At 44.7% G+C, this 13,603-nt stretch overlaps 1 long non-coding RNA gene across 1 annotated transcript in view; it reads right to left on the bottom strand.

The window, feature by feature from the left end:
- Positions 1-1,142: 1,142 nt before the first annotated feature.
- The window catches only part of LOC139040085 (uncharacterized), a 40,390-nt gene continuing 27,929 nt past the window's right edge, over positions 1,143-13,603 (bottom strand). Inside the window, exons 2-3 of the long non-coding RNA XR_011493955.1 lie at positions 1,551-1,650; positions 1,143-1,278 (exon numbers count right to left, since the gene is read on the bottom strand). This is a non-coding gene — a long non-coding RNA (uncharacterized lncRNA). The remainder of the gene's footprint in view (positions 1,279-1,550; positions 1,651-13,603) is intronic.

Below are 13,603 nucleotides of genomic sequence, written 5' to 3'. Positions count from 1 at the left end.
GTGGAATACTATGCAGCCAATAAAAAGGTTGGGGTAGATCCAAGTGTGCTGGTTTTAAGAGATTTCAGAGATTTGTTATTTGAAAAGGAGGGATGCAGAACAGTGCGTGTAGCATAAAGATACACAACCATACATGCTGATGTGTACACAGGAGCTCCTGGGAGATACATGAGCAACTCTCAATAGTTGCTTCTGAGAGGAGGACGGGAGGCCTGGGGCAAGAGAAAGAGGGACTCTTGGGCAAACACCTCTTTTCACTATTTCAATTTTTATATTCTGCAAGTGTTGCTGTTTCAGTAAGAAAGTTGGTGTTCCTAGAGGACTTCCTTCTTTTTAAAAATAGATAAGCCCAGTCTGGTCAGAGATGTGTGCCTCCCTGCCTAGATGAGGGTTTCTCAGCCTGCTGCACTCTGGAATCCCCCATGCCTGGTGCATAAGAGGGTGGAGGGCAGAGCAGACCCCAATGCATTATTCTGGCTGACGTCTTGTTGGCACTGAATCCTGTTTTCCAGAAGGGACAGATGTCAACTCAGAGAGAAGTCGACGTTGGGATTCATTTAGCAGATTCTCTTGCACAATTTAACCTGAGTGATGTCTCGGCAAACAAAATTTCTGCTCAGCGGGACACTCAGCACCTTGGCCACCACACTTCCCGGAGATGTCGGGCCTTGTCTTCTACAGTCAAACGGTGAAGAGCACGGCCTTGGGCCAGGGGGGTCCAGGTGCGAATCTCCCACCACTCTGGAGCTCTGGGACTCGGGGAAGATTTCCTGACCTCTCTGAGGCGGTTTCCTCATCTGTAAAATGGGCTGAAGAATGCCAACTTTGAGGACTTATCATGAGGATTAAAGAAGAAAATGGAAAGCGAGGACTCCACAAACGTGTTGCCTGGCGGAGCTTCCCACTAACCCCTGCCCGGTGCTCGGGTCTCAGTAAACTGCGTGGTCAGATGGGGTGAAGTCGCAGGCAGCCATCCCTCCTCCCTGGCCCCTTTCACGGCTGCTCTCTGCTCTCTGACGTTTATTCCAGGCTTAAGATCCAGGGAAGGCTGCTGGCTCCCTTTTGCACGTAGGGAACTGGACTCAGATTACATCACCGGGTAAAGTCGGCCAGTGGCAGAAGGGACCGAGGTGTGAAGGTTTCGATGCTGCATCCTGGACTTTGTGCGATGTCAACTTCTCTTGTCACCCAAAGGCCATCACCTCCCGGCTTTAAAACGTCACCATGAAAAAGCCAGAGACAAAACTGAAACGCTCTGCGCACGGTGTCTTTCCACTTCTATAAAGAAGAAATAAACGGAAAGAATATAAACCAATAAGTTAAATCGTAGGATTATAAGTTATTTTTATTTTCTTCCTTATCTGGATTTTCCAGAATTTGTACAATAATACACACTTCCTTTGTAAAGGTGGAAAAATCTCATATATATTTATGGTACCAATTTTCAAAAAAGACATATTATATATTGATACACAGGAGATGGGAAAACATAAACACAGCTATAAAATGACTGTAGTGTAACCTTAAATTTTAAAAAGCACGATACAAACCTGTCACTTAGACGTGAAGATAGAGACCAGGAACTGGTGTGGTGTGATGTCTGGACGATGGTTACGGAAGACACCACGTTCTTCTGTATTTTCTGAAATGCTAACAAAGATGTATATTACTTTTAAAATGACCAACTGTCACCTTTCTAGAGAGGACTTTTCTAAACACTGTACGGGAAACGTCGCCCTGCCCTGGGGAGGGAAATGCCTCCCACCTCCTTCCGCTTCCTCATTCATTCAGAGCCTTTCTCACCACCTGGCGTCGTCCTGTGGGTCTCGGTCTCCCTCCCCCACTGGACCGTCAGCCCTCCGAGGACAGGGACCGTTGCCTAGAACAGTGTCCAGCCCACAATAGGTATTCAATTTTCTGGATGAATGAACAGATGGATGGAAAGATGGACGAATGGAGGAGGGAAGCGCTAATGTTACAGAAAATAGGTGGACAGAATCAGAAATGGGAGTTTCGTTATTCTGACATGTACTGAGTCCCAGCCAGGAGCCACTCGCTCTGCTGGGTGCTGGAGTACAGACGATGTACCAGTGTCCCCAAGAACAGAGCCCCTGAGGAACGTGGTGGGGGGTGGGGGGGCAAGAGGGGAGGGAGGGGACTAATGTTTATTAAGTAATTTATTATATTTATAACATATTTATTATGTTATATTTATTACATTTTACTTCTAATTTATTATATGTCAAGCTTTATCTCAATCTTCTCGGCGACCCTACAAGACTGATGGTATCAGACACACTTCTCTATGCAGTAGGTGACTGTTTGGAACAAAGAGGCCACAACGAGAGCTAACGTGCGCGGGGCTTCCTGTGTTCTCAGCGCTCGGCAGGCATTATTTATACGACCCTCCCAACATCCTATGCAGAAGTCATCACACCCCTGAGCCAAAGACAAACCTGAGGCATGGGGCATGGGAGGTGGGGGGTTGAGTAATTAGGCTGAGATCTGTGGCCTGAAAGGATGGAGCAGGACCCTATGCAGCTGGCATCTGCAAATGTCGTGTGTTGTCTCACAGGGTTGACGCGAGGACTGAATGAGAAGATGGGTCTGAAATGGATGGCATTCGATAAAATGTAGGTACTCAGTAAAAATGGCCTGAGTGAATATTTGGGGTTCACAGATGAGGAAAGTGAGGCTCAGAGCTGGTACGTGACTTACCCAAAGGCAGGGAATGTAAGTGGGGGACTAAGTATTAACCCCGGTCTCTGGCCCGGGGGGCCCTGGGTTTCCGCTTATCAGAGCCTAAAACAGGGGGCTGGAATGCAGTGGGCCAAGGACTGGCAGACAGATGCAGTCTGCTCTGAGAACCCAAAGGACGAGGTAAGACAGGGAATGGAAGGGGAGCAATGAGGCTTCACTGAGGAGGTGAGGGAGCCTGCGAGGGCTGGAGCAAACACCCCAAGTGTTGACAGAGGTTCTTTTCTCCAGGAGCCATTGCAAGTACAAAGGCACAGAGGCATGAAATAGCACGGGCTGTGCTGGATGCAATTTCAGTGCAGGGACTAGAGGAGAAAAGTGGAGGCGGAGGGAGAGGAGCCTGGAAGGACAGACCCAGGCCAGGTCAGAGAAGTCCCAGAGAATGACCTTGAACTCCATCCTGGACGTGATCCTGGTTCTCCAGCCTGGCTGCTCATTAGAGCTACCTGGGGAGCTTGACCGTACGCCAGTGTCCAGAGCCGCCCAGACTGATGGAACCAGAGCGTCAGGCAGCCAGTGTGGCCAGGGAGGGAGAGCCCGGTCATAGACAATCCTGGAGAGCCACCGGGAGGACTTCGGCTTTTCCTCTGAGATTGTAACCCGAGTCTGCCTCGTCCCAACACCTGTGTCCAGGTGCAGGGGGAGAGGCTTGGAGGGCATAGAGCCTGGCCAAAGGGAGAGGATGCATCCGGCTGCTGGAGTGGTCCTGGCAAGGGACCAAAGTCTTAACTCAGACTCTGCAGTGAGGAACTGGGAGAGAAGCAGACTCCAGAGCTGCCTGAGAGGCAGGAGGGCAGGGCAGGCCTGGGCTCTTGGGGCAGAGAGAACAGAGTTCCCCATGCCGGTTGCTGCGCGGCTTCGTTTGCAGCGTTTTTGCGCACTGAAGACCCCACGTACAATGACCTAGCACAGCCCTGCACAGGGCACCACAGGCATCTTAGTTTGCAGCCAGCAGGACTTGGTGTCTGAGCCGTCATGGCGGGGTATGAGGTGGAGACAGTCAGGAAGGAGAGATACAGAATCAAGGACAACGGTTGAGGGAACCGGGAAAGGCGGCTTTGCAAAAGCAGAGACTTGGGAAGAAGACCCCCAGTGGGGGAGCGGGGAGCCACCAACCCATTAGGGAAGGCTGTCAGGGATGCAGGCCAGGCCTCGGAACGGGGCATGGGCCTGGGGGTCTGGAATCTTTTGGCTGTTGTGATATTTGTATAAAGTGTGGGCTCCAGTCCTGTCTCTCCAGGAAACAGAACTTGACCTTGACAGAGGACCCCCCCCCCAGGGTTGGGGCCACTCCCTTCTTGGGGTGAAAAGACAGGGATGCCAGGCAGAAACAAGCAAGACAGGGCAGCTCACACCCAGGCTGTGGGCAGTCCAGCGGCAGGAGAGGAGGACAGGAACCCGTGTTGGGAATTTCTCACTCCTTCCACTTCCATTGCATATTTCAGTTAAGAAATAATGACAAAGGTTACAGAGCAGCCTCCCGCTTCTCAGTAATTACCAAATTAACATGTTCTAACAGGCGAACCCCGGCAGCAGGCGGTGAGCAACGCACAGGACAATTAGCTGCACTGCCGTCCGCTCTGTCAACCTCCTCGCACAGCCCGGACGGCGGGTGGGTCTCTGGAGTGAGCCTCCTCCGCGCCCCTGGCCCCCCCTCCCTGCAATTTAATGGGATCTGGGGCCGGGCTTGATATGCAAGGCAGGGTCACCCCACCCTCGGGGCCGACCCACAGGTCAGGGAGGCGGCTTCCCCACCCCAGCAGGAAGCCGGGAAAACGAGCCCCAAATTAATTTATTCAGCCAGTTCATTAGGCAGGCGTTGCCTGAGTGCTGACTGCTTGCCCAGCCCAGGGTCGGGCTGAGGGGGAGGCAAGATGAAAGTGGGACGTGCACGCTGCCTTCCGGGAGCTTGCTGTCCGGTGAGCAGGAGGAGGAAAGTATTAAGTGGCCAGCGTGGGACCGACAAGCTCCTGAGGAATCCAGGGAGGAGGACGGGGCTGGGTTCTCGTGGACGGTCATGGGAATGTGGAAGGAGGGAGCCGGATGCCGAAGCCGGCGCCATGGGTGGGGGATTGAGCTGAAGCTGAAGGTGGCTCAGCTCCAGAAATGGGGAACCGGTGTTAACTAGGAAAAGATAGGAGTCTGGCCTGGGTGTGGCACTGTCTGGGTTAGGGACGACGTGGCCTTGGCCCAGGGGTACATTGGTGATGGGGAGGGTGAGAAAGAAGCTGAGGTTGAGTGGGGACCCGCTCAAGGAGGACGCAGGACCCATGCGTGTTTTCAGCAAAGGAGAGATGCACCTGGGCTGCTTATCCCAGAGGCGGGTTAGAGACCAGGAAGGACGCTGATGCTGAATCTAGGCGAGCAAGTCCCTCCTCTGGGCTCAGGGCCAGAAGGAAGGAAGGGAAGAATTCAAGAGAGAATTCCAAGGAAGAATCAGTGAGGCTGGGCACAATAGACGTGAGACCCACAGGAAGGGCAGGTGTTGGAGTCTGCGCTGACTCGCTAGGAGGGGGATCCATGAGGGAAGAAAGACTGTGGTGGCTGTCAGCGCTGAAGGCTGGGAAGCGGAAGGCGGGGCTGGGGGTCCGAGCAGAAGTCATGCGGGTGGAGCTGCGCTTTGGGCTCCAAGAGCTGCTGCTCCCGGGAAGGGCAGCCCGTTCTGGACAGTGAGGGTGAGCAAGGGTAGGCATGCACCTCAAGAAGGTCTGGAGTCTCAGGGTTCACCCAGCCTCAGGCTCGACATCCTTAGGAGGAACCTCCACCCTCTGACCCTCTTCAGAGACAGCTTGGCAGAGAAGGAGCCCAAGTTCGTTTTCCTAATTGAAGGAGCTGTAGTGCCAGACCCGAAACAGCAGTCCATCAGTTCCGCTCATGCGTGTGTTCACTCCCTGCGAGACAGTCGAAATTCCGAAAGTGCTCCTGAGCCTCTCTCAGCCTCGGCTGCGGGGCCCGGAGCCAGGACGGGAGGGGGAGGCCACAGGCTGTCTTTAAAGGTGCTGCTGAACTATACGGTTGTTCCGTTTCTAATATTCTGAGGAATCTGCATCCTGTTTTCCACAGCGGCTGCACCATGTTACATTCCCATCAACGGGGCACGAGGGTTGCAATTTCTCCACATCCTCACCAACACTTATCTTTTGTTCTTTTGATAGTAGCCATCCTAATGGGTGTGAGTGGTATCTCATCGTGGGGCGGACTTGCATTTCCCTGATAATTAGTGATGTTGAGCATCTTTTCATTTATCTGTCATCCATATGTAATTTCTTCTTTGGAGAAATGTCTAGGTGAATGTGTAAAGAAGATATAGCATAGACATACAATGGAATATTATTCAGCCTTTAAAAAAAACAAAATCCTGCCATGTAGGACAACATGGATGAATCTTAAGGACAATATGCTAAGTGAAATAAACCGGTCACAAAAGGACAAATGCTGCATGATTGCACTTAAATGAGATATCTGAAAGAGTCAAACTCATGGAAGCAGACAGTACATGGGGGGTTGTCAGAGGCTGGTGGGCGGGAGGAGGGTCAGGTACTGTTCAGTGTGTACAAAGTTTCAGTCACGCAAGATGAAAACGTTCCAGAGATGTGCTGTGCAACATTGTGCCTGTTGTTAACAACACAGATGTGTACACTTAAAAACTTGTTCAGAGGGTAGATCTCACGTTAACTGTTCTTACCACAATAAGATGATGAGATAAGGTGGCACTGATGGCACCTGGCTGCTAAGAGCTGCCGACCATTTATAAAACAATTTATCTGATATTGCCAATATTTCAGATTTACTTGAAGGGAGATTTGTAATTTCCACACAAAACTAGCCCTGTGTGTGTTTTTTTTTTTTTTTTTGAGGGAGATTAGCCCTGAGCTAACATCTGTTGCCAATCCTCCTCTTTTTTGCTAAGGAAGACTGGCCCTGAGCTAACATCCGTGCCCATCTTCCTCTACTTTATATGTGGGATGTCTGCCACAGTGTGGCTCAATAAGCAGTGTGTTGGTCCATGCCTGGGATCCGAACCGGTGAACCCGGGGCCACCAAAGTGGAACATGCAAACTTAACCTGTGCAACACTGGGCTGGCCCCAGCCCTATTTTTTTTTTTTTTTTTTTACCGCATTCAGAACACTGGCTTTGGTGACATTCAAAGGAGTAAAATAAAAAGTTAGCAAAGTGTCTTTCCACGTTTTCGTCTTCAGACAATGAGAAGGAAAATGTATGCACTTGGCGTAAAACTCTCGTTTTGTCTTACACGGAAGGAAGCAAAGAGAGCTGCTGTCTGTTAAGCAGCTACATTGATACAATCTACACAAGATACAATAAAGTAGGAACCATTATTCTCACTTTGCAGACGAGAAAACCAAAGGTTAGAGAGATGACTTGTCCAGGGGTCCGTGCAGGTGTGCTATCCTCGGAGGGCCTCTTTGCAAGGCAGAGGCTGTGGGCCACCCTACTGAGGGCAGCAGACAGGGTTTGAGGCTCCCAGAGAAGTGAGGTCCAGCTTAGCTTCAGCATCTACCATCTGCATGTCTTAATACGGATTATTTAATCTCTCCATCCTTAGTTTCCTCCAGGAAAATGAGGTTAATAATAGCACCTCTCTTAAAGGTTTGTTAAGAGGATTAATCGAGACCATTTGTAGCACATGCTGAGCCATCAATAAATCTTAGTGCTGTCATCATCATCATCATCATCACCATTGCTATCCAACCCAGGAAAGTACAGGCAGCCACAGCCCCTGGTCCTGCATGTCTTCACCCCGATGTGTGAATGTCATGTCTTCCTAAATTGGCTATTTCTTTTGAAGACATCTTAACCAAAGCCTCATGCCTCCAGAGTCCTCACCGTGACAAACGTCAATCACTGTGATGACTCCCTGAGGCTGAATTTTAAAAGAGCATTAAAGATTAAAGGATGCACAGGTCAATTACTGGTACAAGGAAATGACTTTAGGAGTAATTACGTGTAATTTTGTCTTGTTTATTTGGCATTAGTTGTAAGTGTCCATAATCCTCGGTCCCGGGGGTCCTTCACTTCGGGTTTGCTTTTGGCAGATGAAGGGGCTCAGCTCCAAAGGCCGAGGCTGGGGTGTGGGGGAAGGGCCCTGGGGCACAGGGAACCTGGTTGACTTGCTTCAGACCCACAGACAGTTCCTCATCCACCCTTCTCAAACCGTTCCCAACAGGTGCCCGTCCATCACATACTGTGGGAGGCACCAGCCTCTACTCCCTGGGGGCCAACAGCAAGACCCAGAAGCTGGAGTAGGGGGAAGACCGAGCAGATGTCTTCCGGGGTCTGCGGCGTTGCCAGAGAAGAGGTCGTGAAGGGTGTATAAAGGGCAAGAGCAGGTCTCTGGTGGGCGTGGGAGGGCTGGGGAGGGCACCAGCTGTGCATGGACTTACACGTCAGGAGAAAGAAAATTTCCAAAGACATGTGAAGGAGAAAAGAGAGTGTTATGGCTAAGTCTTTTCCTTTGGTTAAAAGAGACAGAAACCTACTCAAATCAGCTCAAAAAAAATGGTCTATAACTGAAAGATGTGTTAGTTACAAACAGGGGTGCTTAAAACAACAGAAGTTTATTCTCTCCCAGTTCCAGGGCTCAGAAGTCCGAGATCAAGGTGTCGGCAGGGTCGGCTCCTTCTGGAGGCTCTGCGGGAGCATCTGTTCCAGGCTCCTCCCTGGTGGCTGCTGGCGATTCTTGGCTTGTGGATGCATCACTCCAATCTCTGCCTCCGCCTTCACACGACTACTGTTCTGTGTCTCATGCGGTCTTGCCCCGTGCACGTCTCTGTGCTCAAACCTCCCTCTGCTTGTAGACTAGTCATTGGATTAGGGCCACCCAAATCCGGTATGCCCTCATCTTAACCTGATTGTGTCTGCAAAGACCTTTTTTCCAAATAAGATCACATTCACAGGTTCTGGGTGGGCGTGAATTTTGGGTGGACGCTACTCAGCTCAGTGCTGAAGATTACAACAGACATACAAACACTCGAGATCTGACACTAGAGCAGAGCGGGACTTTCCTGAGACTGGAGCTAGGAACTGGAAAGTTGAGAAACCACGGGTGGTAGCACCATTGGGCCATCCACACTCACTGTCCCCTTTTCCTTTGCTAACAGAACCTGACTCTGTCCAGTATTGGACACACATGTGCTTAGGGAGGTGGGACCTCCCCAGCCAAGAGGGAGCTTAGTTTAGTGGAAATTAATCATGGTGATTCCATTCACCATGTCAATGACTATTTTAGGCATTGACCTGTCATGTCACCCTGGCCACTTAGATATAAAGATAAGTATGATGGGTTGGGGGTGGGTCCCAAGAAATAACATCTCCCTGATTAGAAAGAAATTTAGCAGTTTTGCCATATCAGAACAATGGGTATCAGACTTACCCCTCCCACCATATATAACTACAAAATTGGATAAAGTAAGCAAAGCAATAGTTCTGCCTCAGAGGGCTTTGGACAACAGGCTTTGCACAGTAGACAGCGCAGGGCTGAGATCCATGAGAGAATGGAAACATACAGGGTGAGCTCCACTCTCACCTAGTGTTTCTGCCCAGCAGCATTTCCAAACTGAGGCATGTGGAGACAAAGCAAAGAGCCTTGGTATCATTGGGTGGAAAATGCAGAGACCAGCGTTCAGGTTTCTGAGGAATCTGGAATTTTCAGGGCAGGATACCAGAGTGGAGGGGGCTGTGAGGAGAAGTAGGTCCCAAAATTGGCATGGGGTTCACTTGAACTTTAGATCCACCCTAACAAATCTTAAAGTGAAGCCATGACAAGATTGGCTGATCCACTGGTAAACTAACTACCTGTCAGAACTAAACTCAATGCTCTTTACATAAAGACAAAATAATCCAGATGATCAATAATGTCTGGTCAATAATATTTGGCATATAATCAAAAATTACTAGCTATATGAAGCAGGGAAATGTGATGAAATACCCAGGAGAAAAACAAAGTCAATAGAAACAGACCCAAAGATAACAAAGATATCAGAATTAGCAAACAAGAGTTTAAAAACAGCTTTTATAAATGTGTTTTTAAAATATGGATAGATAGATAAGGACAGAGATATATAGATACACACAGACACACACACAGATGAGGAATATCAATGGAGAAATAGAAACTATACATTTTTTAAGCTTAAAGGAGGCTCTAGAACTTAGAAATAGAAAATATAGAGAGATGGGCTTAACAGCAGATGAGACACTAAAGAAGAAAAGATCAGTAAACTGGAAGGCAGGTCAACAGAAATTGTCCAAACTGAAGTACAGAGGGGGGAAAAATCAGACAACATTAGTAGAATCTCAACAATTGATGGGATGATATCAAGCAAATCTAAGATACATGTAATAGGAGTCCCAAACAGACAGGAGAAAGAGAAAGAGGCAGAAAAAATATCTGAAGAAATAGCAACTGTAAATTTCAAATTGGATGAAAAAATATCAATCCATACATCCAAGAATTTAAACAAACCCCAAACAGGATAAACACAAAGGAAACCTCCTCTAGGCATATCAGAGTCAAATTGCTGAAAGCCAAAGGTAAAGAGAAAATCTTAAAAGTATTCAGAAAAAAAGATACATTACATACAGGGGAACAAAAAGGATAAAAATCACCATTGGCTTCTTATAAGAAACACTAGAGGCAGTTAACAAAGGAATAACACTTTTAAAGGCTAAAAGAAAGAATTGTTAAATATAAAGTAAAATAATAAAAATAATAAATAAATAATAAGATAAAAGGCATGCAAAAAAACAGGAAACTATGTCCCATAATCAGGAGAAAAATCGATCAGTGGAAAAAAGACCCTGAGATGACATGACAATAGAGTTGGCAGAATAGGATGTTAAAACAGCTAGCAAATGAAGAATGAACATGATGAGAAGATAAATGGAAGACGTAAAAAAGACCAAAATCCAACTTCTAGAGATAAAAAGTACAATATCTGAAATAAAAAATATGCTGAATGGCATTAACAGCAGATTAGACACTTCAAATGAAATTGTAAATGATCTTAAAGAAATAGCAATTATTTTTAAAAAAGGATAATAAAGCTTAAAAAAATGAATAGAGAACTAGTGGTGTGTGGGACAATATTCAGTGCTGTAGTGCAAATGTAACTGGAGTTCCAGAAGAAGAGGAGGGAGAGGGGAAGAAAGAAAAATATTTGAAAAAATGATGGCTGCAAATGTTCCAAACTTGATGAAAACTATAAACCCACAGATCCAAGAGGCTTGACTAACGGCAGGCAGAAGAAACACAAAGAAAACTACACTAAACACACGATAAACAATAAAGAGAAGAATCTTGAAAGCTGAGAGAAAAGACAAAAATAGTAATGACAACTGATTTCTCACATAAAATTATACAATATAGAAGACAATGGAGTGCTCTTTAAAGTTCTGATAATGATAATAAAAGTCAACTTAAAGTTCTGTCCCCAGCAAAGATATCTTTCACCAACTAAGGCAAACAACACCTGAGATGATTCCTCAGCAGAACTGTCCAATGAGAAACGTTAATAAAAATCCTTCAGGCAAAAGGAAAATAATACCAATGGAAATGTGGATCTATACCAGTGAATGAAGAGCATGAAAAGTTGCAAATAAGTGGGTAAATATAGAATATTTAAAAAATATTTTTGTACTTTTATGTTTTGTATTGTGGGGTTTGCAATATATGTAGAAGTAAAATATACGACAACAAAAGCACAAAGGATAGGAGGAGAGAGATGGAAACTTGTAAAGTCGCTAAGTTCTTTAAATATATGTGAAGTGCTGTAGTATTATTTGAAGGTAAGTTGTGATAAGTTAAAGATGTAGTTTTTAAACACTAGAACAACCACTAAAAAAGAGAGAGGGAAGCAAATAAGCTAACAGTGGAGATCAAATTGGATCATAAAAAGATGCCCAAGAAAAAGTAGGTGAGAAAAAGAGGAAAAAGGAAAGAACAGATGGAATGAACATAAAACAAATAGCAAAACAGTAGATTCGAATCTATATCAATAACCACATTAAATATATAGGATCTAAACACTCCAATTAAAATGAAAAGTTTGTCAGAGGGGATACAAAAGAAAGACAATTATTTTGTTATTTATGAGAAATCCATTTAAATAAAGGGTGTATATAGGTTAAAAGTTTTTAAAATGGAAAAAAAGGAAATACTAAGCAAACAATAAAAAAAAACAAATGTGGTTATACCAACATTAATATCAGACTAAGTAGAGTTCACAATAAAAAATATTATCAGAGTAAAGTGAGGTATTTCATAATGAAGGGAGATAACTAAAGCAATTTTAATTGTACCTAACAGCAGGGAGTCAAAGCTCATGAAGAAAAAACTGATTGAATTGAAATGAGAAATAGACAAATTCCCAGTTATAGGTGGAGATTTCAGCACCCCTCACTCAGAATTTGCTACAACAAGGAGACAGAAAATCAGTGGAGAGATAGGACTTGAACTACACTGTCAACCAACCTGGTTCAACTGATATTTAAATAACAGTCCTCTTAACAACAAAAGAAGACACATTCCTTTTAAGTTAATACAGAACATATCCCAAGATAGACCATATTCTAAGCCAAAAAACAAGTAAAAAAGATATTGAAATCACACAAAGCATATTCTTTGAGAGCAATGGAATTAAACTAGAAATCAACAGAAGAAAGATATCTGGAACATCCCCATGGCAAATTATTGCAATTTAAATATTTAATTATTGAAATTTAAATATAGAAAATTAAATGACACGCTTTTAAATAAGACATAGGTCAAAGAAGAAATCACAAGAGAAATTAGAAAATATTTTGAACTGAATGAAAATGAAAACACAATACATCAAAATTTCTGGAATGCAGCCAAAGCTGTGCTTAGAGAGAAATTTATAGCATTAGAGACTAGTAGGCAACATGAGGAAGAAGAAAGTTCTCAAGCTAACAATTTAAGCGTTCATTGTAAGAAGTTAGAAAAAAAGAAGAGCAAATTAAACCTAAAATGATCAGAAGGAAGGAAATAATAAAGATAAGAGCAGAATCAAGTGAAATAGAGGGAAAATCAAAGAAAGCAAAAGTTGTATCTTTGAAAAACATCATTAAAATTGTTGAAACAAAACAAAACTATAGCCTGACTGATCAGGATTAAAAAAATAGAGAAAACATAGATTAACAATATTAGGAATGAAAGAGGAAACATCACTACAGATGCTACATAAACTCAAAGGATAATAAGGGAATATTATGAATGAATTTATGCCAATAAATTTGACAACTTAGATGAAATTGACAAATTCCCTGAAAAATACAAACTACCAAAGCTCACTTAGGAAGAAACAGGTAATCTGAATAACCCTATATGTATTTTAAAAATAGATTTTTCAGTCAAGACCATCCCACAAAGATAAAAGGCCCAGATGGCCTCACTGGGGAATTGTGACAAACATTTAAGGAAGAAATAATATCCAGTCTGCATAAACTCGTCCCAAAATTTTAAGACAAAAGAATACTTCTGAACTCATTTTATGAGGCCAACATTACCCTGATTAAAAAAACAGATAAAGATATTACAATAAAAGAAACATATACACCAATACCCCTCATGAACACAGATGCAAAAATTCTTTAAAAATGTTTAGCAAAATGAATCCATCAGTATATAAAATGGACTGTACATCCTGAACAAATAGGGTTTATCACAGGAATGCAGGGTTGGTTTAACATCCTAAAATCAATCAGTAAATTAGCAGACTAAAAAAAAAAAGGCACCATATAACGATCTCAGTAATTGCAGAAAAAGCATCTGACAAAATTCTACCTCAACTCATAATCAGAACTCTA

This window comes from Equus asinus, chromosome 13 (genome assembly GCF_041296235.1).
Source record: "Equus asinus isolate D_3611 breed Donkey chromosome 13, EquAss-T2T_v2, whole genome shotgun sequence".
Lineage (NCBI taxonomy): Eukaryota > Metazoa > Chordata > Mammalia > Perissodactyla > Equidae > Equus > Equus asinus.
This window is presented reverse-complemented; position numbering and strand designations above follow the sequence as displayed.